The 23,238-nt window shown below is 37.6% G+C and overlaps 1 protein-coding gene across 2 annotated transcripts in view; it reads left to right on the top strand.

The window, feature by feature from the left end:
• Positions 1 to 13,735: 13,735 nt before the first annotated feature.
• The window catches only part of gcgra (glucagon receptor a), a 50,413-nt gene continuing 40,910 nt past the window's right edge, over positions 13,736 to 23,238 (top strand). For both annotated transcript variants that reach the window (XM_057346921.1, XM_057346920.1), the window contains exon 1: positions 13,736 to 13,949. The gene's annotated coding sequence lies outside the window, so the exon portion shown is untranslated. The remainder of the gene's footprint in view (positions 13,950 to 23,238) is intronic.

The following is a 23,238-nucleotide window of genomic DNA, read 5'->3' as shown; positions in this document are numbered from 1 at the left end:
CCCTGGGTGCCACCCCAAAATTTGATTCGCTACTTAGGTTGATTGACATCTGATTTCACCTCTCGTTGAACAAAGCTTTTATTTTGACGTATGGTGGCAGTGCTTGTACGTGATGTAACCGCACACGAAAGTCTAGCAAATCAGTGTTTATCGCTATCTTTACTTTGTTTAGAATGGAAAAAAAGTTGTTGTGCGATGGATTGTACAGCGCGAAATCTGAGATTTATTTTTAAAGACTGACGAAAGATCACTGCAATTTGCTAAACAAATGGAATATTAAAACGTACACGCTTGCTAACGTAAGCCATTTCAAGTCAGACTCAGCCAGGTAAGTTATTTTTGTTGAACCATACCATTATTGTGTTATCTACCTACTTTCTAACGTTACACTTTTAAATGTTGCGTAAATGTAAAGTTTTCCCAGGGTTTTCTAACCTTAGATAAACATAAACAGTGTTGGGAGAGATTCCCTATTTCTTTTAACATTCTAAGCAGGTGTACTTGTTACAAACTTCAGAAATACACAAGAAGGAAGCATCGTGTTTTAAATAAGTTTCACTGTTTAGCCTTGGCTTTAGGATTCCTAAATAACTTTTCATTGTGTAAGTTAACGTTTACCATTACCAGTGGCGGAGCCAGACAATTTCCATAGGAGTGGCCAGACTGAGACCATAGCTCACACAGGGGTAGCACAGAAACTGATATCATCTTTTTTTCCCTATGTGGCAAGTCACTGTGGATCTAGTAGTGTTTCTTAGTCACTCACTCATTTACTTAAACAGGCAGTGATTGCCATGTAGAATTACATCATGAAGATCTACATAAGCTTTTTAATGTATTACTAAACTGATTTAAAAAAAAGATCTGAAACAGTGTGGCATTGCAGAAGGTGGTGTCTTTTTAATTGGTGATAAAGCTCACACCATAATGACAATTTACACGACATAAGAATATAGCCTACCAGAATGCACTTTTATCAAACAAACATTTTAATATCACAGAAAAAAACAAAATATACTAACCTTAACATTATGGGCAAGCATTTCAAAAATATTCCTTTGCAATACTTTGCATATTATCATTTGTCTGCCAACTGCCAACAAAACATTTTAATTCCCTTTCAAGGATATGACACAGACATACCACCACCATTAAGTTAAATCAGCACTGAAAGTTGACTTTACTTTTAATGACCTTCTACAACGCTCTTTTAAATGACACTGACACAGTGAAACTGTTTATATCTTGCGACTTTCATATTGCTAAGTTAACAGCCTAAATTAACTTAGCAAACTTTACCATGTCTGTTTCAACTTCAGCACGCCAGCCATAATATACTTACATTAAGACAAGAAACATTTCAAACATAGTGAATAAACTTAATTCTTCTTGTTAACTTACCTGTGACCTCTTCTCTCGCGGCGGGAAACAGACAGTCCTCCTACTGCACGCGCAAAGTCCGTTGGAGCACACGCGAACAACAACAACAACAACAACACTTCTTTTTCTTCTGTAATTGTGTTGGTGGTTGAAATTCAAGTTGAGTGTATTACCGCCACCTTCAGTTTGGGTGGAGAAGTACTTGTTTGAGGTGCGCTGTTGAAATGCGTCCATATGGGAACAACTGTGTACAGAAATGGTTCCGCAAAAAAGTTGCCGGCAAAGCGGTGGTGGGGGGCGGCGGGGGCAAATATTAATTTAGGGCCACCCCCTGGCTCCGCCCTTGTCCATTACAGATAGTATCCCAACATACATTGTTTACATCAGAGTCGGAAATTAACAGAGGCTTTGGAAAAAAATGACAACAAGGTGAACAAAACTGCTCTTCAAATTCAAGATAAAAGAGGAAAAGCAGTCCCTGCATAATAAAAAACTAGCTACGACAGTCGGAATCTAAATAAGATGAGGTGAAAATGAACGAATGTGGATGACAGCGTTTTTGCTCTGATACAGCTTTGAGCATTACAGCCAATCAAGTTCAAGGTATGAATATACTGGCCAATCAGAGGCGTTTGAATGATTCACCGGTGAAGAAGAGCTGTGCTGAAAGTGTGCCACGCTCACAAAGTTCATCATTAACAACCGCTTACAGTTCCTTACAGAATCAAAACAGCAATAAAATAATTCATAAACGCTTCTCAGCTTGTTTTGTAGCATGTAAAAAGTATTCATGTATTCTAATATCTGAAAGTAATAATCAAGATTACAACATCAAGGGCAATAATCAACATCAATGATTTTGTTTTAATCTTGTAGTCCTATGGAATGACTACAGTATATGTTTTATCAGATATATGCTGCTCTGATCCACATCAGTTTAAAGACACCTCTGGTGCTGCTTTGTTTCGGTTTAAATTAAACAAATTATCAGGGTTAAACTATGTTTTCAACATTTTCATTATTTATATTTTATAATTTATTTCATCTACATACTTTTAGAATTACTTTAATCTCATTACGTTGTGCAATTGTTTTGTATACATTTGTGACAAACTCTGGGAAGTAAATGATCACTTGTACCTCTAATCAGAAATCCTAGGATTTATTTATCTATAATTCGATGCCAGGTCAGGGTTACACAAACATTTTCTGTCATGATCTGTGGACCCCTGAAGTAGCCTTGGCCACCCCCTGGCCACCCCATGTATAAAACTCTAGCTCTGCCACTGATCTCATCCCCCATTTACTGCCATAGGGAAAATAAATACTAGTACTTAGTTTGGTTACTGACATTCTCCCAAATATCTTTTGTTGTATTCAACAGAAGAAAGAAATTTATAAAGGTTTGGAACAATCTGACACCGTGTCTACACCGGATGCCACCGGCGCGACGCGACACGACAAAAGACATTAGAAACGCATTAAAACCCATTGTAATTTTACATTTTGTCCACGCCTGTCGCATCCGGTGTAGACACGGTGCACGGGTGAGTAATGATGACAGAATTTTCATTTTTGGGAGAACTATCCCTTTAAGGGAATCATGGTGTATCTCCTGATGGTGTGTAAAAGTGAATTTAATTTAATTGAAGAGATTAAGTAATAACTTCAGTGTTTCATATTTACATTCTGTCTAGAAGCAAATTCCTAAAGATATTTGTTATCAGATTTTAGGTTTATCATGGGCATGTGCAAACATGGGTGGAGTGAAATGAAGTGGGTGTAGTGAGGTTGGAGTTTAGAACAATGGGATTAAAGTTGAGATTGTTAGGTAATGTGAAGATATGAAAGCAGAATTATGAATCAGAAGTCCAGAAACATGAACATTATGCAAGAACCTCTCCATATTTAATTTTGACTCCATAATTTGCTCCATAATTTGAGAGTGAATACACTTAATAAACTTACTAACATACATTTCAGCCTCTTCATCATAAAAGTGATCATGTCGCTTGAGAAATGTTATTACGCTAGCTGCAAACTTGCTGACAGTTTAATGATCGTGCTCAGCAAGAATGCCTTCAAACTTTAGCTCTACAATCACAGCACAATTAGTTCAAATAGCTGCTGACTGCTGAGTGTCTTTTTAATTATTCTTTGTGATTGTGAACCTTTGTATCAGGCTACAAATTAGTACAAATTACTACAAATGGTACAAATCACCATTAAAAGGCTACAAATATTTTCTCCACAAATGACAACAATGTTAAATAACAATAGACAAACTGCAATAACACAGGTCTTAATAACATTCATAAGATACTTTGCAATAACACCCAGAGCCAGTGGTGGATCATGGCAAAGGCAATATAGGCTTGCCGTCATACACTCCATTTATCCGCTGCAGTTTTCAGTATTGAGTTTTTTTCAGAACAGTCTGTGTACTATATTTCACCACCTCCTCTCTCTTACACTATCTGTCTTTCTTTTGGATATAAGTTATCACTGGACAGTACAGATCAAGCTCATCAAAAAGTATCAAATAAACCAAGTCTTCTTGGTTTGAACATGAAAGATTCGAACATCAGCACTTATACTGGATGCCATAGGCCTTTTTCAACAAGTCACGTGACTACAAGTAGTACAAGGGATTTATTATGTAGCTTTGCATAATGATGTCACTTATTAAACCTCATGTATGACCTGTAGTGATGACCCTGGCCTAAATAACTGAATTTTAAGTTATAATCAAGTATGGGATCATGTACAGGCAGCCGGTTGTTATCGCAGAAATAAGCCCCGACAGTGTGATGAGGTGTGATCAGTGTCTTGTATCACACTGAAGGGGCTTATTTCGCGATAACAGCCGGCTGCTTGTACATTATCCAACTTATTACACGGCTACTTGCCACATGAGAAAAAAACTGGACATGAAATTAGAAATATTTTATTAGCTCATTTTTACCAAATTCAGACCTTCCGTGAGGAAAAGCCGTTTACTTTCCGTTTTAAGGTTAGAAACGACATTCAAATGTCACGAACAGGCAATTTGGCTTAATCACTTGTAAATATAATGTCATATATGTTATTAAAAGCCATTTATATTTAATTTCTGCATCTGGGTTACCGTGTGTTATTCGTTTAGAGCGGTTGTTATATGGAAATAGCGAACTTGCAAGTGTCGCAACTGGCTAATCAGAATCAAGCATTCCAACGAGCCGTGTAATAATTAAAAATAATACGCTGATGCAAACAAATGACAAACTATTATTACTAAAACAGCCTGCACTACAAAGCTATACAGTCGAGACTCAGGGGTCAGTGAAAGTAAGTGAACATGAATGATTTATTCATTTAAAAGATTTATTAACATCATAAGCACCACTTAAACGGCAGGCATACAGTCGAAGCGAAGTGTGGAAACCACACTACACACCAGACTCAAGGGTGCTTTGAGAAGTTTTTGTGGTTAATGAACAGCTGTCTCTATTTCTGGAGACTGAGATGCTGTGGGGCTGATACACATACACACACTGTGTGAGGTGGAAATCTTCACACTGAGTCTTTAATATGCGTGTTTTATCTCTATTGTTGTTTTTTTTACCTTAGAAAAGCAGCTTCCTCCTCCCCACCTCTCTGACCATAATGTCTGGGATATTTTTAGCTAAACAGTTGATTCAGCTACACGTGCTATCAGAAATGGAAACAAGGAAGCAATGTGGATGCTTTAAAAAGAATTTACTCATTTTGTGAATCATGACATCAGTTAAGGGGACAGAGCTGAGGAGATAATATCCTCTGTGCTACATATTCTGTACTCTTCTGTACATTTTCCTGTAATGTCAAAGAGATCTGGACAGAGATACATATCTGAGGCAAATATATCAGAACCGTATTTGAGGTTGGCACTTATCATGAGATATTTGCGGCCACTCGAATATCACAGTGGATAAGAAGAAAAAGCTTCCATTCTGAAGCTTTGCTTCACTATGCACTACAGTTGCACAATATATCAAAACGACTCAAATATGTTTCATGACATGTTTAATAATATGCGTGTAACAGCACACGTAACCTGAGGAAAATGACAGCCTCTTATCGTTCATGTGCGCTGTATGTGCACTCACATGCATTCAACAGGTACAAACAGTGCCTGAGAGCTTTAGGAAACCATAACCCTTCACTTACTGAGTTAGCATCGACTTCTCCGTTTTTAACCAGCTCAAATTTTATTGCCAATCATGTTCCGCTTTCCTTTCCGTGGTGTGTTAAACGGATCAACTCTGAGTTTATTAAATCTGTCCAAGTACATGAAACACTGCACATGAAGCTGGATGCTGGTCAGGGATCATTTAATAAAACGTTCTCAAACACACATGCTCTTTATCTGTCTGTGAAATCACATTAGCGCTGTGTCATTTGTCCTGTGGAAGAACAGACGCTCATGCCATTAACCCAATCAGCTTTTGTGGGTCTGTCGTGACACATATCTTAACCAGGCGTGAGTCGTGACATGTTACCAGTGGCGAGCGTTGAAATAAAAAAATGCAGTGACGCTCATCAAAAACGGAAAGATGTGAAGTCAGATTTTGGACCAATCCCATTTCGCTGTGAGCGGGGCAACTCAGCGTGAAATAAAAAGAAATATCAATTCATGGAAGATTAACATGGAAGAGTTTTTCGTGCTGCTACTGTAATTGCTTTATGACGTCACTGCTAGTAGCACATGTGATCAAATGCTACCTGTATGCAGTTGGCTATATTTTGGAAGAGAACCTTTATCTCACATTCATTTTTCATTTCTTTCCTGAAATATGCTATGGCTGAAACTGAAGTGCGTTGTGAGATTGCTTCCTTCCACCAAGAAAACAGTTAATAGTTTCTATTTTAAAGCTAAACAAGGTTCAGTATCACTTTCAAATAAACACAAATCGACATGACCGAACAAATCCCTGGTAATCACAAACATTGCACATTTAAAAATGACACAGTCCTGCAGCATCACTGGTGTGGTTGAGAGCAATGTTTTAAAGCAACACTATAGAACTTTTGCTCACAGCTCCCCCATGTGATTGATAAGCGCAATTGTCTTTTACTAGTGTCGTAAATAATGTCGCTGTATAACCTCCCCTGTGGGCAGCGCAATACACGTGAATTTGTTTACCAAGCTGATGGAACCGGCGAATGCAGAAACGTCGTTTGGAAACCATGTGGCACTCTTCCGCAGGCAGGGGATGGGCGGGGCTGTGTGTACCGACCCTAACACAGAACTTGCAGAGTGTGGTTGTAGCCGCTATGAGGTTGCTCAGGTAGCAGTGGGAGTCGAATTTGTCTGGTTAAGAGTTGTTCTTCCACTGAAATAATTTTAGAGTTATTATTTTAAGGTCGAAAAACGACAAAGTGTTGCTTTAATGTGTGTTTGCCTTTAGGACACATGTGACGTGACATCATTACTGTAAACTTTTCCCAACACATCTTATTTACTGTTGCATCAATAAACACAATACCTTATGTTACAACAAGGGGGGTAATTTCTGGTCATCATTGTATAGTAATATCTGATTATAATGATCAGGGTCATCTCATGTCTTACCCCGGTTTATACTGCACAAAATTGCTTTATCCTACTTTTTACATGACTGCATAATTGAAGGAGTAAATGAATGAATATGAAATGTTGCTGAGTTTAAATACCTTTATTATAGTATGTGAAAGAAAGAAAGAAAGAAAGAAAGAAAGAGCACAGCTATATGGGAAACAAAATAGAGAACAGTCAGTCCTGGTTTAAGGAGCTTCTCTGAAAAAAAAACGGTTAGGATTCCTATTCATTCTTATAGAGTAGGCAGTTAGTGACCGGCTTGCTGCAATTGTTTCTCATTAACGCTCAATTCTGAGAATCACCCTGGGGCTGCAGGAAATGATGTCATAACACATCTGATGTCACCACAACTTTTGCGGTTTTAAGCCCTTTACTAGCAACTATACTGAGTTGTCCATTTCACACTTTTAAGAGCCAGTCACTGGCAAACCCAGTTTATATTAATAAAATAAATTTGTGATTTATATGTGAATATAAAGTCAAATTAGTCTTTAACATTTTACCCCCTAGGATGGTTTGGCCAAACTTCTTTGTTTTTTGCTTAAAGGTCCAGTATATGAAATTTAATCAGCATCTAGGGGTGAGGTTGTGAATTGCAACCAACAGCGAATTGCTCACTCCACCCCTCCCTTTCGAAGTACTATGGTGGCTGACACAGAACTAAGATGTCGTCACATTTTCACTTCTTTGCCAAAAGAGATATTTACGAAATACGCTGTAGAGCAGTGTGTCCGTTTAGGGCTACTGTAGAAATAACATGATGAATTCCATGTAAGGGGACCCGCGGTGTATGAATGAACTCCCAGCCTCCACCTGAACTGCAGCATCCTTCACAACAGCTCAAAACATACCTGTTCCGCATTTATTTGACTAACCAATAACCGTCTATGTCTTGTGTCTAATAAAAAAAATCTTGTTGTTCTTTCTCTCCCTTGCTTACTCCAGGTTTAATCCTCCTAGTAGCATGGCCTTGTGAACTAGCAGTACTGTTTAGCGTGTTGACAAACTGTTTATATGCTCTCCTACTTGTAAGTCGCTTTGGATAAAAGCGTCTGCCAAATGAATGAATGTAAATGTAAGATAATTAAAACATAACGCTTCATTATGTAAGGTCAACAACGTTAAGGCGTTAACACATGCGATAATTTTTTTTCAGATTAACGTGTAAAAATATTTAATATTTAATTCAAATTAACGCAATTAATGCAGCATCCGTTTGTTTTGTCATCCTTTGTCTAGCGCTACATTAAATAATCACACTCTTATTCATGTAAAGGCTTTTAGACCACTTGAGCGCGATTTGAAACAGTTGCTTTGACGCGTTCAGTGTAGATAGACAGCTTCTAGCTTTATTAGAGACATCAGTTTCAGTACTAATATCAGATTGTTGGCTTTCATTCATAAAATGCTGTTAAAGAAATCTGTTGTTTCTACATTAATATGGAGATTAAATGTGAAATTATTAGAATGTAAAAGTATATTAAAAAGTATTATAAAGTATATAAAACATTAATGTTATGTACAGAAACAATTTGTGATTAATCAGATTAATTTTTTTAATCGATTGAAAGCACTACTCTTTTTACACCTCTGAACACATAGATATGTATATTACAGAATATTGCATTTCTGTCAATAGATCCTCCAAAAAATTACACACTGTACCTTTAATACTGTATGCAACATGGTTACAGATGGCCAGCAGTTTGCGTAAACACAGTGAAAGATGAATGACTCTGTAGTGTAAATGACCCTGCAGTGTAAAATTGTAAGTAAAGGAATGACACCAGGATTATCAATCAGGTTGTGTAGTCGAACATAATATTTATTAATAAACATTGTTTGACTCTATTATTGATATAATACAGCATATCTCTTACCATCACGCATGTGTAAAGGTAGAGGTCAATCTCGCTGCTAGTGGATTTGTGACATTTACCTTCTACCAGAGTGTAGTCAACACAGTTCATAGGGGTGTATAATGCAAAGCCAATAGAAAAGCTTGGATGCTAATTAGACCGGCGTCTCGGCTGTGGTGAAAATCCAGTTTTTGCTTTGTGAAAGGGCAAATGTTGTTTAATTAGGATCATATCATGCCTTGAGGAAGTGACTGACCTGATGATACAGCTTTTGTGTCGTTGAGAGAGACAGGCTGTGAAACGTAGTGTTTACATGTTTTCGAGCAAAAGCTCAGCTGTGGAAAGTCCATCCTTATTTACTCACCCTCGTATCATTCCAAACCTATGCAAGTTGTTGTGAACTTATGATAAAAACCCCTTTAATTCAATCTTTTCCAACTAATTCCAAAAATAATTAAAACTAACACATTCTATAAACTTTTCAAATTCAAATATACCACATTTAATCCTTTATTTAAACAAAAAAAATATTTTTTGATATTGTTATGTTATTCACTATTTAACATTTAAAACGTTCCAATGTTCTGACACATTGTGCTAAGGTGCTTATTCCAAAATGTCAAAATACTTGATAAACTATGTGTCATTGTTAATTTTCTTTTCAAATAACTGAACCCATTATTCATGAACAGCTTGTTGAATAATAGTCATCGTATATTTGGCCCAAATGAAAAACTTGTGCATTTCATTGTGTAACAGCCTGTCAGTGCACGTTACCTCTCGCACACACTGAAGTGTTTCTGCCACCCAGCGCAGTATTTATTCACTTAAATTGGATTGGCACTCTGAGTGGCACTCTGAAAAAGGCTGAAAAACATCGCAGTGATTTGCGTCACAGGAGTGGGCTCCTGATGTCAGTGTTTTTAGCGTGGCCCATGCGGTCCGAGCTCGGGTTTGTGGTATTGTGTAAACAGACAAGAGGAGCTGACCTCGTTTTGTACTCTGCTTGCTGAACCCTGGACCTTACTTGGCACAAACACAAACTCTTTAGGCGAAGACACACCCTGCAGGTTACCGTTATAGACTTCAAATGGGCCGAACAGCTGCTTTTTGCAGTGTGGTGAGAACGAAACAGGTGCTGGGTTAACCAGTGCTGCTGATGGCCACAATTTATTCAAAATCTCCTGACAAAAAGTGCATCAGAGTGAACAAAATTATTTTAATCAGAGGTCGACTGATATGGGGTTTTCTCTGGCCAATGCCAGAAAATCAGGCCAGCCGATATATGAGGCCGATTTTCTGGGCCGATATGTTTGGCCGATTTTCTTTTTTCCACCATCTCATAAAATCTATTAAGTAATAAGAAGTGATACAGAATATTGCTTAAATTAAACATTTGTTGAAGACATGTCTCTTCAAATCAGTGCACTTGATTGAGAAAGATTGAGTAAGTGTTTATTGCAGAGTACAAGATAGCAGTCTAATTCATAGTAATAATACATTGCTCAAAAGTCAACAGTAGACAGCCTGACAGGAAAGTAGATGCTCTTGTGGTTGAATGCGTTTAAACAGCCACAAAGGACCGCCTACGGACATAATGCGTAAACGAGGGGAAACAACAAGTCAGGATTTAAACTAGAGGTCAACCGATTGATCGGCCGGCTGATTAATCGGGCCGATTAATTTTTATTTTTTAATGAATCGGCATCGGCCGATTGTACCACAGATTAGGCCGATTAACAGGCTAAATTATTACAGTAGTCTTCGATCTCCGCTTCGCAGCTGAAAGCTGCAGATGAGCCGAACCAGACTTCCGGATCTTCTCGGGCCCAGTCAGGGCCTTCCATATGAGCTTTGTAAAAAATCCACGCCTTTCAGAGAGGCGGGGCAAAGAGGACATACAAACATTCACGGTATGTGGAAAATACAGCGTTTTTGAACCTTAAATCGTGTAGACACACCATAATATTCGTTTTAGCCGTGTCATATGACCCCTTTAAAAAGTGGTCGGTGTCGTGATTTGTCATGTCATCTTGTCATGTCTTTCTTGATCTTGTGGCAGAATCACGACAGGATCCCTTGTTTTATGTGGAGAGAGAAGTTTCGGCCTTCCACATTCCCTCTCTCTCCGGTGTGGCGTCTCTGTTCCCGCCCTTTCGTCTCATTATTGCTTGTTAATTAGTCCCGCACCTGTTCCCTCTTGATTTTCTCCCCTTTATATAGTCCTCATGTTTCATTGTCCTGTGCTGGTTCATTGTGTACTGTGTCATGTTTCGTGTGGGTGAGTTCTTGTCCTGTTAGTGTAGTTAGTCTTTTGTAATATGTAGTAGATGTTATTTTTAGTCTTGTTTAGTGTAGTTAGTCTCTGTCCTTTTGATACCCATGTTTTGTTATGTTACCCCCACGTGGGTCTTTGTTTTGTATTTATATTTTATTAAATGTCTTGTTAACCCCTTACCCGCTGTTTGCGTCTGGGTGCTCTGTACCTTTGTCCTTGTGTCTCACCCGAGAATCATGACAGGTCGGGGCATGCCAGGCTGACTGGTTGTGATGTCATAACATGGCAAAGGGTTATATAGAGTTAATATCAGGTTGTGTTGAATGACAATATCAGACAGACCAGCGTGTTCTTAAGTTTCGCGCTACGAGGAGTGAGTAATCCTGCTTCAGATGATTCAGATTGTTTTCCGAACTGAACAAATCATTTGAACTGATTCATTAGCCTATTCAAATGGTTTGCCATTGTTCAATTAATGCTTTCAAAAGAATCGACTCAAACGAATCGATCACTTGGTAATACCCGTAAAAAGAGACGACAACCTTGAAATAAACAACGCGTTTTAAAAAGCTAAAATGAAGGAACGAAGGAACGTCACGCAATGTAAGTTATGTAACGAAGTAAAAGTACAGATTTTCTATTAGAAATTTACTCAAGTAAGAGTAAAAGTACACACTTTTAATTTTACTTAAAAAGTACATATTTTCCAAAATGTTACTCAAGTAAATGTAACGAAGTAAATGTAGCGCGTTACTACCCACCTCTGCAGGCGTGGCAATTATAAATACCTCAGAGGTAGGAATAGGGTCCATGGGTCAGTAACCCATGACAGCGGTATTTATTAATGTTTGGCATTTGACTGGCACTCACGAGCAGTGCACCTCTGGGCTTGATGCCTCCCACGCCGTCATTTACAGCAGTGTCACAGTGAGCAGGAAATCCCGCTTGAACACATGAATTGCTTAAAGGCATTTGCTGAATACAGTGTTAGGGTTGCGTAATGGATCAAGAAAATGGGGTTAAAGGAGGCACTGCAGGACTAATCCAGTGTACCTTTGTCTGATGCACACAGATGATTATTCTTACCCTCTTTAAGTCATTTTGTCTTTTCACAGTAAGAAGCTATGAAAACTTTAGCAGTTTTTCACCATGCTTTGTAGACTCCTTCTTTTTGTTGGTAAGGTGTTCTGGGTGGTTGTCATAGAGCACTACTGGAGTGTACTAATGTGTTGCTAGGGTACGGCTATGTGGTTGGTCATTTCTAGGGTGCTTTATATGGTAGGGCAATGTTTGGCAGCTGGCAGGGTGTTCTGGTGATAGGGTAGTGTTATAGCATGTTGTTCACTGGATTAAGTCAATTTTTGTTACGAGTCATAATCATCCATTGTTAAGTCTGATTGGTTAACGTCTTTTAGTGCAAGATAAGTAATGTTTAAGGGCAGCAGTCTTTTTAGCGCTGTTAATACAAAGCGATGCTTTCTTAACAAACACCATCTATAATTTTTTATGGTTTCATTGGGATTAAGTGAATGCTGCCATTGCATAGTGTGTGGCATTGCGAGTAATGGTGGACCTCCCAGTGACAGTTCACACACAAAATAAATCAGATTCCCACAGACCTAAGACTGTAATGGGACCCGTTCACAGTGTGTTTGTGGCATGATGACTATCTGATTGTGCATGTTGAAGAGAAAAGGTTATGGAATTACGCGTCAGGCATGACATTGTATGTTATGTTAAGTGACTCTTATGGTCCCTGTGGATAGTTTTCTTGGGCTGCCATAAACTTAAAAAAATCTGCATTTTAAATTTTGCATTGCATTACATTTTAGGGTAAAATGTCCTTATAATTAACTGATAATGTCCTGGCATCAGTTTTTTTAAACAGTGTACACTTTATCCTGGCTTTGAATAGAGACTTATCAGTTTTATTACAGTATTTGATGTTTAAGAAGTGTGCAGGTTGGCTGGGGAAGTTTACACTTTAAACAATCACACAAAGGTATGTTTCCTCTAGCAGTGGTTTTGCATGTCAAACATTCAGGTTTCAATTAATGTTGTAAACTCTATGTTCCAGACTGAAATTCCAGTTTTTTACTTTTACATTTTTGATATGACTAATTGTTCTGGATTTTAATTTTAATGCCTAAAATTAGCCGAAAAGCAAATTGCAGGTATACCCTATCTTTTGTGACAAATTACCCCATATATAGCCTACTGCATAGCAACATGCCCTGGTATTGGGGCAACTTGTCACGAAAGCTCAATGTTTGTTAAATTTACTTTCATTGCTAAATAACCCTGTGTAATAAATGAACTTTTATTGCTGGGAAAAATAATATGTAATAAATAACTATGTAAATAAATAAATAAGATACGTATAATAAGTAAAATAACTATATAGAGTTAACCTGAAAAATATTTTTTTAGTTTTTTTCATATGTAATATCATATTTGCAGAAGTTATGCTACTTTTAATTCTTACATTATACTGTTCTATTGTCTGAAATGTATAATTTAATTTGATTTTAAAATGTACAGCCTGTTAAGACTGCTAAGTGTTGACGTCAGGATGATGTAGATAGACTCTTCCCAGCTTCACATTTGAGTGGACTTCATTCACAGTACCTTCAGTGAAACTAACGTGTGTCATCATCAAAGACTGAAGCAAAATATAAAGCGTAGATTTATGAAGATCAGCTCGCGAGGCTCCATTCAGGAGTGGATTATGTGTTAAATCCTGCCCCGGTCTTCTGTGTAATTGAGTTCGTCTGAAGATGCACGACTGTGGATCTCATGGTCGGGACTTTCGCGGAAACAAACGAGCTTCGAGGTACTGTAGTATTTCACTTTTATTTCTCTCTGTGCGATCAGAGCAGAAGTTTTATTCTGGATAGTTGTCTTTTGTTTTGTGATTTTCATGGTCATTCACTAAAAGCGACGTTTGTTTTAAGAATCCGTTTGCAGATATATAAAGCCACGCGGATATAATGGGCATTATTTCTAAGACTGTTTACACTTGGTGGTGAAATATGAAAAAATAAGAGATGCATGAAGTAAAACCAGAAAATGAAGGTTGCTCTTGCGAAATGCAACTCTTAAAAACAAGCTGTTCTGATTGCCTCACCTCATTCTTATCAATAGTAGTTAGTGATAGCAAAATTATGCAAATAAACAACCGGAGAAATCTATAATATAACATTTTGTATATTTTTCCTGAATTATTAAGTCCAATTTGTGCCAGCTATCACTTTCACATGCGTCACATAGAGCTGCCCTATTTTACATTTGTTCAACATATCGCATTAAAGTTAAGACAGTTAGTTTCATTAGCTTATAGTATATCAACTAAAGCACATTTACTCACACAGCACTAAATCATTGAATAAATACAGATTTCCACAGTTTGTCTTAGAACCTTCGAGCTCCAGCGCGTCAGGAGAGAGAGAGCGCGCGCGCGCGCGCGCGCGGCACCTCTGACAGGACGTTTAATTTACCGGTGAATTACTAATTTACTTACACACCTGCCTGCTTATTATAAAGCATAGTCTTTACTATAATATCTAGTATTAATAACAGTTTCGCTGTTACACAGTCACGGCAAACTGACAGATGATTCACCTGAAATGTGTGAGTATTTTTTAACTTAGTTGAACATTTACAGAAACACACACTCGAGTTCTGTTCATGTTTTCTCCTGTCAATATATTGGTGAAGCTCATTATGTCTCTCTTCTCTCCATATGCATTTGCTCCCACTGTTTATCCTAATATATTCATTGCTGTGTTTCTTTGTTGTCTGAAGACTTTAAAAGAGTTAAACTACAGCCAAGCTAAAAAGAAGTTAAAATACACCGCCACAAACTACACAGGCCTATGAGATGATATATCATTTAATTAGGGGTGTCTTTTTCTGGCACATAACTAAAATGTTTTTGAATTAATGAAGGTAACATCATTAAACGTTAAAAACCGACAGAAACTACAAAGGGAAAAAATACAAACATTTTCAGTTTTTCTGAATTTACTAGGTCTGTATATGTGTTTAGGTGAAATGATCATTTGTGTTTAATTCTGTGAACTACTGACAACAGTTCTTCTAAATTGTCATTAAAAATAATGTTGAAAATGAAAACTGGAGAAACAGGACAAAATAAGATGCGCTGTATTTCTTCAGACCTCAAAATACTGAAAAGAAAAGTTAATATTCACTTTTAAGCAATACAACAGTAATATTTGTACATACAGTATAGTAGCCTTGGTTGTGTAGTAAATACAACACAGTTATATAAACACTGCCCAATCTGGCAAAACTGTTTCTGTAGTACATCAGAGATTAAAAGTACAAAATCCTTTTTTAAAATGATGAGAAGTGTACACATGTTCACTTTGCAATGCAATGCCTATACAACTCTTGAATGCTTGAAGACCACCAAAGTTACCGTGAACCATCTGATGCAGATGCATTCAAACACTTACACATTTTTCTGAAGGACGCAGCATCACATGATGTCGTACCAAAACAAACCTGTTACAAACTCATAACAGGCAATTCAGTGTTTGAGGAAAGGTCTGTGTGCACATGGGGTATAGACCTCAGGTCCTGACCCACATAAATACGTTTTCATTAATTTAAATGTTATTTAAATCCATGTGCTGGGGTGGCCTGGCCACACTATGTGTCGCAAGTGACTATTTCAACACTTTTTCCTTTTGTTGTTTTTGTCAACTATTCAATTCAAACCTCATCACATCCCTTGGGTGGTACAAGGCTCCTCTGCTGTGGATTTGGCTTATAATAGACATTTAGGACAAGTTATATCTTGCATATGCATGATATTTTATGAAGTGTGTGTCTTCAACACAGAGTAATAATGAAGATGTAACTGGAGGCCTGTCAGTTGTTCTGTTTGAGGAGTCGAAACAGTCATGAACTTCGTCGCATGCCCTGCAGGCATAGGCGCAGGAGGCATTTTTTATTTCCTGGCTTCCTGCTTCCTAGGCATAATAAGAGAAATACAGCATATCTTATCACAGCAAAGCATTACATTTGAATTAGGGTGTAGATGTATATACTGTATTAAAAGATAATAACAATGATAACATCTGTTAATGATTACATTTATAATATGGAAAATATAGCCATACTGTATTCAGTGGCACGCTTAACAGCTATTGTTTACATTTCACCAGCAGTCTTAATAATTGAAGTACAGTCAACTCTTGGAATTTCTGCAGGTAAATAAAGCCATTGAAGTTTTCTACAATCACAGATCATTAAAACAGAATATATTTTGCACAGGAGTTATACAGTGTGGCATTGAACAAACAAGCTTTGTGCAGTGCAGATAAATTGTCTACACTTCAGCAAGGTTTCATTCCATTTTATGAGGTAATGTCACTGGTTTTGCATTTTATCGTGCGTCGTTGTACGAGTTACATCGTTCAAATTCATACGAATTAGCCACTTCGTAAAAAAAGTTACGTATTCCCATCACACTATTTTTCATGCTGAAGTACAGGATCTCCTGTTACCGAGTTTAAAGGGATAGTTCATCCAAAAATAAAAATTCTGTCATCATTTAGTCATTATCAGATTGTTCCAAACCTGTATACATTTCTTTGTTATGCTAAACACAAAGGAAGATATTTGGAAGAATGTCAGTAACCACCAAACAGATCTCATCCAGTGGCGGAGCCAGAGGGGGATCCAAGGTGGCACTGAACACCCCTGACATCCAACTGGCCACCCTGGGTGCCACCCCAAAATTTGATTCGCTACTTAGGTTGATTGACATCTGATTTCACCTCTCGTTGAACAAAGCTTTTATTTTGACGTATGGTGGCAGTGCTTGTACGTGATGTAACCGCACACGAAAGTCTAGCAAATCAGTGTTTATCGCTATCTTTACTTTGTTTAGAATGGAAAAAAAGTTGTTGTGCGATGGATTGTACAGCGCGAAATCTGAGATTTATTTTTAAAGACTGACGAAAGATCACTGCAATTTGCTAAACAAATGGAATATTAAAACGTACACGCTTGCTAACGTAAGCCATTTCAAGTCAGACTCAGCCAGGTAAGTTATTTTTGTTGAACCATACCATTATTGTGTTATCTACCTACTTTCTAACGTTACACTTTTAAATGTTGCGTAAATGTAAAGTTTTCCCAGGGTTTTCTAACCTTAGATAAACATAAACAGTGTTGGGAGAGATTCCCTATTTCTTTTAACATTCTAAGCAGGTGTACTTGTTACAAACTTCAGAAATACACAAGAAGGAAGCATCGTGTTTTAAATAAGTTTCACTGTTTAGCCTTGGCTTTAGGATTCCTAAATAACTTTTCATTGTGTAAGTTAACGTTTACCATTACCAGTGGCGGAGCCAGACAATTTCCATAGGAGTGGCCAGACTGAGACCATAGCTCACACAGGGGTAGCACAGAAACTGATATCATCTTTTTTTCCCTATGTGGCAAGTCACTGTGGATCTAGTAGTGTTTCTTAGTCACTCACTCATTTACTTAAACAGGCAGTGATTGCCATGTAGAATTACATCATGAAGATCTACATAAGCTTTTTAATGTATTACTAAACTGATTTAAAAAAAAGATCTGAAACAGTGTGGCATTGCAGAAGGTGGTGTCTTTTTAATTGGTGATAAAGCTCACACCATAATGACAATTTACACGACATAAGAATATAGCCTACCAGAATGCACTTTTATCAAACAAACATTTTAATATCACAGAAAAAAACAAAATATACTAACCTTAACATTATGGGCAAGCATTTCAAAAATATTCCTTTGCAATACTTTGCATATTATCATTTGTCTGCCAACTGCCAACAAAACATTTTAATTCCCTTTCAAGGATATGACACAGACATACCACCACCATTAAGTTAAATCAGCACTGAAAGTTGACTTTACTTTTAATGACCTTCTACAACGCTCTTTTAAATGACACTGACACAGTGAAACTGTTTATATCTTGCGACTTTCATATTGCTAAGTTAACAGCCTAAATTAACTTAGCAAACTTTACCATGTCTGTTTCAACTTCAGCACGCCAGCCATAATATACTTACATTAAGACAAGAAACATTTCAAACATAGTGAATAAACTTAATTCTTCTTGTTAACTTACCTGTGACCTCTTCTCTCGCGGCGGGAAACAGACAGTCCTCCTACTGCACGCGCAAAGTCCGTTGGAGCACACGCGAACAACAACAACAACAACAACACTTCTTTTTCTTCTGTAATTGTGTTGGTGGTTGAAATTCAAGTTGAGTGTATTACCGCCACCTTCAGTTTGGGTGGAGAAGTACTTGTTTGAGGTGCGCTGTTGAAATGCGTCCATATGGGAACAACTGTGTACAGAAATGGTTCCGCAAAAAAGTTGCCGGCAAAGCGGTGGTGGGGGGCGGGGGGGCCAAATATTAATTTAGGGCCACCCCCTGGCTCCGCCCTTGTCCATTACAGATAGTATCCCAACATACATTGTTTACATCAGAGTCGGAAATTAACAGAGGCTTTGGAAAAAAATGACAACAAGGTGAACAAAACTGCTCTTCAAATTCAAGATAAAAGAGGAAAAGCAGTCCCTGCATAATAAAAAACTAGCTACGACAGTCGGAATCTAAATAAGATGAGGTGAAAATGAACGAATGTGGATGACAGCGTTTTTGCTCTGATACAGCTTTGAGCATTACAGCCAATCAAGTTCAAGGTATGAATATACTGGCCAATCAGAGGCGTTTGAATGATTCACCGGTGAAGAAGAGCTGTGCTGAAAGTGTGCCACGCTCACAAAGTTCATCATTAACAACCGCTTACAGTTCCTTACAGAATCAAAACAGCAATAAAATAATTCATAAACGCTTCTCAGCTTGTTTTGTAGCATGTAAAAAGTATTCATGTATTCTAATATCTGAAAGTAATAATCAAGATTACAACATCAAGGGCAATAATCAACATCAATGATTTTGTTTTAATCTTGTAGTCCTATGGAATGACTACAGTATATGTTTTATCAGATATATGCTGCTCTGATCCACATCAGTTTAAAGACACCTCTGGTGCTGCTTTGTTTCGGTTTAAATTAAACAAATTATCAGGGTTAAACTATGTTTTCAACATTTTCATTATTTATATTTTATAATTTATTTCATCTACATACTTTTAGAATTACTTTAATCTCATTACGTTGTGCAATTGTTTTGTATACATTTGTGACAAACTCTGGGAAGTAAATGATCACTTGTACCTCTAATCAGAAATCCTAGGATTTATTTATCTATAATTCGATGCCAGGTCAGGGTTACACAAACATTTTCTGTCATGATCTGTGGACCCCTGAAGTAGCCTTGGCCACCCCCTGGCCACCCCATGTATAAAACTCTAGCTCTGCCACTGATCTCATCCCCCATTTACTGCCATAGGGAAAATAAATACTAGTACTTAGTTTGGTTACTGACATTCTCCCAAATATCTTTTGTTGTATTCAACAGAAGAAAGAAATTTATAAAGGTTTGGAACAATCTGACACCGTGTCTACACCGGATGCCACCGGCGCGACGCGACACGACAAAAGACATTAGAAACGCATTAAAACCCATTGTAATTTTACATTTTGTCCACGCCTGTCGCATCCGGTGTAGACACGGTGCACGGGTGAGTAATGATGACAGAATTTTCATTTTTGGGAGAACTATCCCTTTAAGGGAATCATGGTGTATCTCCTGATGGTGTGTAAAAGTGAATTTAATTTAATTGAAGAGATTAAGTAATAACTTCAGTGTTTCATATTTACATTCTGTCTAGAAGCAAATTCCTAAAGATATTTGTTATCAGATTTTAGGTTTATCATGGGCATGTGCAAACATGGGTGGAGTGAAATGAAGTGGGTGTAGTGAGGTTGGAGTTTAGAACAATGGGATTAAAGTTGAGATTGTTAGGTAATGTGAAGATATGAAAGCAGAATTATGAATCAGAAGTCCAGAAACATGAACATTATGCAAGAACCTCTCCATATTTAATTTTGACTCCATAATTTGCTCCATAATTTGAGAGTGAATACACTTAATAAACTTACTAACATACATTTCAGCCTCTTCATCATAAAAGTGATCATGTCGCTTGAGAAATGTTATTACGCTAGCTGCAAACTTGCTGACAGTTTAATGATCGTGCTCAGCAAGAATGCCTTCAAACTTTAGCTCTACAATCACAGCACAATTAGTTCAAATAGCTGCTGACTGCTGAGTGTCTTTTTAATTATTCTTTGTGATTGTGAACCTTTGTATCAGGCTACAAATTAGTACAAATTACTACAAATGGTACAAATCACCATTAAAAGGCTACAAATATTTTCTCCACAAATGACAACAATGTTAAATAACAATAGACAAACTGCAATAACACAGGTCTTAATAACATTCATAAGATACTTTGCAATAACACCCAGAGCCAGTGGTGGATCATGGCAAAGGCAATATAGGCTTGCCGTCATACACTCCATTTATCCGCTGCAGTTTTCAGTATTGAGTTTTTTTCAGAACAGTCTGTGTACTATATTTCACCACCTCCTCTCTCTTACACTATCTGTCTTTCTTTTGGATATAAGTTATCACTGGACAGTACAGATCAAGCTCATCAAAAAGTATCAAATAAACCAAGTCTTCTTGGTTTGAACATGAAAGATTCGAACATCAGCACTTATACTGGATGCCATAGGCCTTTTTCAACAAGTCACGTGACTACAAGTAGTACAAGGGATTTATTATGTAGCTTTGCATAATGATGTCACTTATTAAACCTCATGTATGACCTGTAGTGATGACCCTGGCCTAAATAACTGAATTTTAAGTTATAATCAAGTATGGGATCATGTACAGTCAGCCGGTTGTTATCGCAGAAATAAGCCCCGACAGTGTGATGAGGTGTGATCAGTGTCTTGTATCACACTTAAGGGGCTTATTTCGCGATAACAGCCGGCTGCTTTTACATTATCCTACTTATTACACGGCTACTTGCCACATGAGAAAAAAACTGGACATGAAATTAGAAATATTTTATTAGCTCATTTTTACCAAATTCAGACCTTCCGTGAGGAAAAGCCGTTTACTTTCCGTTTTAAGGTTAGAAACGACATTCAAATGTCACGAACAGGCAATTTGGCTTAATCACTTGTAAATATAATGTCATATATGTTATTAAAAGCCATTTATATTTAATTTCTGCATCTGGGTTACCGTGTGTTATTTGTTTAGAGCGGTTGTTATATGGAAATAGCTAACTTGCAAGTGTCGCAACTGGCTAATCAGAATCAAGCATTCCAACGAGCCGTGTAATAATTAAAAATAATACGCTGATGCAAACAAATGACAAACTATTATTACTAAAACAGCCTGCACTACAAAGCTATACAGTCGAGACTCAGGGGTCAGTGAAAGTAAGTGAACATGAATGATTTATTCATTTAAAAGATTTATTAACATCATAAGCACCACTTAAACGGCAGGCATACAGTCGAAGCGAAGTGTGGAAACCACACTACACACCAGACTCAAGGGTGCTTTGAGAAGTTTTTGTGGTTAATGAACAGCTGTCTCTATTTCTGGAGACTGAGATGCTGTGGGGCTGATACACATACACACACTGTGTGAGGTGGAAATCTTCACACTGAGTCTTTAATATGCGTGTTTTATCTCTATTGTTGTTTTTTTTACCTTAGAAAAGCAGCTTCCTCCTCCCCACCTCTCTGACCATAATGTCTGGGATATTTTTAGCTAAACAGTTGATTCAGCTACACGTGCTATCAGAAATGGAAACAAGGAAGCAATGTGGATGCTTTAAAAAGAATTTACTCATTTTGTGAATCATGACATCAGTTAAGGGGACAGAGCTGAGGAGATAATATCCTCTGTGCTACATATTCTGTACTCTTCTGTACATTTTCCTGTAATGTCAAAGAGATCTGGACAGAGATACATATCTGAGGCAAATATATCAGAACCGTATTTGAGGTTGGCACTTATCATGAGATATTTGCGGCCACTCGAATATCACAGTGGATAAGAAGAAAAAGCTTCCATTCTGAAGCTTTGCTTCACTATGCACTACAGTTGCACAATATATCAAAACGACTCAAATATGTTTCATGACATGTTTAATAATATGCGTGTAACAGCACACGTAACCTGAGGAAAATGACAGCCTCTTATCGTTCATGTGCGCTGTATGTGCACTCACATGCATTCAACAGGTACAAACAGTGCCTGAGAGCTTTAGGAAACCATAACCCTTCACTTACTGAGTTAGCATCGACTTCTCCGTTTTTAACCAGCTCAAATTTTATTGCCAATCATGTTCCGCTTTCCTTTCCGTGGTGTGTTAAACGGATCAACTCTGAGTTTATTAAATCTGTCCAAGTACATGAAACACTGCACATGAAGCTGGATGCTGGTCAGGGATCATTTAATAAAACGTTCTCAAACACACATGCTCTTTATCTGTCTGTGAAATCACATTAGCGCTGTGTCATTTGTCCTGTGGAAGAACAGACGCTCATGCCATTAACCCAATCAGCTTTTGTGGGTCTGTCGTGACACATATCTTAACCAGGCGTGAGTCGTGACATGTTACCAGTGGCGAGCGTTGAAATAAAAAAATGCAGTGACGCTCATCAAAAACGGAAAGATGTGAAGTCAGATTTTGGACCAATCCCATTTCGCTGTGAGCGGGGCAACTCAGCGTGAAATAAAAAGAAATATCAATTCATGGAAGATTAACATGGAAGAGTTTTTCGTGCTGCTACTGTAATTGCTTTATGACGTCACTGCTAGTAGCACATGTGATCAAATGCTACCTGTATGCAGTTGGCTATATTTTGGAAGAGAACCTTTATCTCACATTCATTTTTCATTTCTTTCCTGAAATATGCTATGGCTGAAACTGAAGTGCGTTGTGAGATTGCTTCCTTCCACCAAGAAAACAGTTAATAGTTTCTATTTTAAAGCTAAACAAGGTTCAGTATCACTTTCAAATAAACACAAATCGACATGACCGAACAAATCCCTGGTAATCACAAACATTGCACATTTAAAAATGACACAGTCC

Source organism: Triplophysa rosa, linkage group LG11 (genome assembly GCF_024868665.1).
Source record: "Triplophysa rosa linkage group LG11, Trosa_1v2, whole genome shotgun sequence".
Classification (NCBI taxonomy): Eukaryota; Metazoa; Chordata; class Actinopteri; order Cypriniformes; family Nemacheilidae; genus Triplophysa; species Triplophysa rosa.
Note: the sequence above shows the minus strand (reverse complement) of the source record. Positions and strands in the feature narration are given on the sequence as shown.